This window comes from Propithecus coquereli, unplaced genomic scaffold (assembly GCF_000956105.1).
Source record: "Propithecus coquereli isolate 6110/MARCELLA unplaced genomic scaffold, Pcoq_1.0 Scaffold161, whole genome shotgun sequence".
NCBI lineage: Eukaryota > Metazoa > Chordata > Mammalia > Primates > Indriidae > Propithecus > Propithecus coquereli.
The window spans coordinates 1,146,593-1,150,580 of record NW_012140636.1 but is presented as its reverse complement, the minus strand read 5'-3'; positions in this window follow the sequence as shown (position 1 = coordinate 1,150,580).

Sequence of the window (3,988 nt, the reverse complement as noted above, 5' to 3'; positions counted from 1 at the left end):
TGCAGTCCCACCAGCAGTGTTCGAGTGTTCCTATCTCTCCGCATCCATGCCAACATTTATTGTTTTGGGACTTTTTGATAAAAGCCATTCTCACTGGAGATAAGTGATATCTCATTGTGGTTTTGATTTGCATTTCCCTGATGATTAGAGATGTTGAGCATTTTTTCATATGTTTTTTGGCCATGATTCTGTCTTCTTTTGAAAAATTTCTGTTCATGTCCTTTGCCCACTTTTTGATAGGGTTGTTTGTTTTTTTCTTGTTGATTTTCCCGAGTTCTAAGTAGATTCTAGTTATCAGCCCTTTATTGGATTTGTAGCATGCAAAAATTTTCACCAGATACTCTTTATATATTCATCCTTAATAGCTGTACAAAGTTTGAGCAAATGATTCATTCATTCCTTTAATAAATATTTATGAAGCATCTGCTACATCTGCAGGGCACTCACGATTGTAAGACTAAAAAGAGTTAGGCCACACCCTTGAAGGAGTCACAGCAGAGTGGGGGGGACAGGCAGGTAACAAGTAATTATAGGTAGTCTCTACGTGCCAGAATGGAAGAACACAGCAGGTGGAGGGAACAGAGGAGGAGCCTTCAAGATGCTGAACAAAAGTGGGGAAGGATAAGTAAGAGGGGTCAGCTCACAGACAACGGACTAGGAGAGCATTCCAGGCAGAGACCAAAAATGACATGGGCAAAGGCTCAGAAATGGGAAGAAACGTTGCGGTCCAGGTGACTGCAAGGAGTTGGTATTGCCTTACTCTTTGATCTTTAATTTGTGGCCAGCTCTTTAATATAAATAATGCTATGATATGTAACTTGCAGTATATAATATTGTCCATATTTTGGAGTATATTTTTGGGTCGATTCCCAGAAGTGGAACTGCTGAGTCAAAATGTAGGAGCACTCTGATCTGCTATAGACAGCCAAAATGCTTTCCAAAAAGACATATCATTTCATAAGGATACCAGCAATGTATGTGCTAAGCAGTGCTCATTATCTTTGTATCTTTATTTTTTCATTTTAATTTTTTTTTTTTGAGACAAGATCTTGCTCTGTTGCCCAGGATAGAGTGCAATGGTGTCATTATAATTCATTGCAAACTCAAACTCCTGGGCTCAAGTGATCCTCCTGCCTCAGCCTCTGGAGTAGCTGGGACTACAGCTGCGTGTCACCACATCCAGCTAATTTTTCTTTTTTTCCTTTTTGTAGAGACAGGGTCTCACTATGTTGCTCAGGCTGTTCTGGAACTCCTGGCCTTAAGTGATCCTTCCACCTCAGCCTCCCAAAGTGCTAGGATTACAGGTGTGAGCCACTGTACTTGGCCTGTTAATTTGTTTTAATGTATATTTCTTTGATTACAGAAAGGTTAATTTCCCCATAGATTTGTTACTATTTTGATTTCTTCTGATGTTAAAGTTTGTTTTCTGTTTATACTCAATCATTGAGAGTCTACACTTTACTTTAACTACATAAGCCCTGCTTATCATACAGATAGTCAGACTTATATTTTTCATGTTTGTTGCCAATATTTTCTTTTCTAGTTTAGGTTATATTTTAAAAAGTTTGACACATAGAAATTTTTAAGATATCACTCAGTTATATCCATTGATTATTTCTATTGCTTCTAAGTTGAGAAATACTTCTATCCAGAGGTTTAACAAATATTCTATTTTCTTCCGGTTTGCTTTTAAAAATAAACTTATCTCATTAATCCTTCTAGAACTTATTTTGGATATATGAAATGAGATGAGAATTCAACTAGTTTTTTCCCCCTCTCCAAATTACTGAGTTATCTGAACTTTCTCTTTTCCATTGATTTTTCTTTTTAAGATTTTTTTTTTTATTTCAGCATATTATGGGGGTATGGATGTTTAGGTTATGAAATGTTGCCCTTGCCCCCCCTCCCCCTTTTTAAGACTTTTTAAGAGGAGTTTTAGGTTCACAGCAAAATTGAGAGAAAGACTATGGTACTGTATGATTCCTTACATGTGACATTCCGGAAAAGGCAAAACTATAGTGACAGTAAAACATCAGTGGTTGCCAGGGGTTTGGGGGAGGAAGGAATGACGAGGTGGTCGGTGCACAGAGGATTTTTAGGGCAGCAGTGAAGCTACACTGGATGGATACATGTCATACACTTACCCAACCCCATACAATGTACAATACCAAGGGTGAACCCTAATGTAAACAATGAACTTTGGGTTATAAATAATGACGTGTCACTGTGTGTTCATCAGCTGTAGCAAATGCACCCCACTCTGGTTGGGGGCGCTGATGAGGGGGGAGGCTCTTCCTGTGTTGGGGCATATGGCATATCTCTGTCGATTTTTACTGCAAAGATACATCACATTTAGGGATCAGCTGTCATCAACTGAATCTCATTTCTAGTCCTTTTCTGAAATGTGTCACATCAGCTTAAGACAGACCTTTCCTCTGACTTATCCAGTATTCCTGCAGCGACTGTTCTATTTATATATAGAATTACAACATAGCTCCAACAGGCTTGTCAGGGCTTTCCTGTTTACAGGGAAATCTGCTGTTGAAAGACCTTACTTTTGACGCCTACCAGATTGGTCTGTGTTTTGGGTGGGTGGAAGGCGCTTTGAGGGAGAGAGGATTATTTCACCCAAAGGGCCGAAGTCATTGTTAGCTAGTGTCATAGCTTCTGTGGTACTGAATTAGCAGGATCTCCTGGCCCTCACACCTTTGTGAGTACCCTGGCTCATCCAGTGACCTCAGCATAGCCTCAGTTCCACCGAAGCCCAGGCCTATTTCAAAGCGTGGCGTATAGCAGGGAAGAGTAACTCCTTGCCCGGCCAAAGCTTGACCGTGGGTTGTCAACTAGCCAGCCAGTTTTTGAGAAAAGTGAGAGGTGGTTATCTAGGGGAACCCTATACCAGAGGCTCTCAAACTCAAGCCTACTTAAGTATCACCTGGGGAGCTTATTAAAACATGTCGGTTTCTGTGCCCAGTACCGGGTTGCACAGCTGGAACATTTTTCTGATCTCATTTCTCTATCTTTTTGAAGCCCTAAAAAAATTCTCATGGACGTTTACACACAGTTCTCAGCGGTGCTTCCTTCTTCCGTGAAACCCTGGTACCTCCTTTGCCAGCACCTGTGACAGTGCTCCAGGAGGAGCGCGGATGCGCAACGAACGGGCACACCTGCTCAGGTAGGGTTCTAGAACAATTTCCAGCCGCGCGTTCTGTCCTTCCCCAGAGGTCAAAAGCTTGATGGTTCGTGGTCTATAAACCCACTCCGGATTTCCCACAAGACCGTCCCAAGAAGCAGTGAAGTCCCCTAGGCACTGTTCCGTCGCGGGAGAGGGGCGCGTGTGTTGTCCCGGTTTGTGTCGTTGCAACAGACCCTCGGGCGAGGATGGCATCCCGGGCCATCTCGCCTTCCTCGTGGCCACGTCCAGGAGGAAATTTACTTTTCCGGCAGACGGGGAGGCTGGGTTGGAGTCGCACAGGGACTCACGTTTCCTCCCCTTCCATTTCCTGTGGCCTTTTCTGCCCTTGCCCACACCTTAACTACCTGCTTTCGCCCTCGGCGAAGTCCCCGACCCCTTGCTCTGCTCAGCCGCACGGCGCCCCCTCCCGCCGCGGAGGCGGGGGCGTGAGAGTGCTTGCCCGGAAGGCGGTTTTGTCGCAAGGGGGCGGCTCGGAGGTCCCCGCTCACCCAGCCTTCTCGCCGACGAGCGACCCTTTCGCCCGCGCCCTCCAGAGCTGCCCGCGGCTCGTCAAGCCCGCGCTGCTCCAGGCGGCTCCCCGGCGCCCTCCCTTCTTCTCCCTTCGCCTGCCGCGTCCCCAGCGACTCGGCCGCCGCGCGGGGGTCGCAGCGCCCGGGGCTGGCGGGCGGAGGGCGGGGACAAGGGGAGCCGAGGGCGGCTACGTGCAGCCTCGGCCGCCCGGGAGCGCGACCCCGTGCGCGCGCGCGCCCAGCCAGGCCGGGCGGGGGGCGGAGCGGCGGGCGGGGCGAGCGG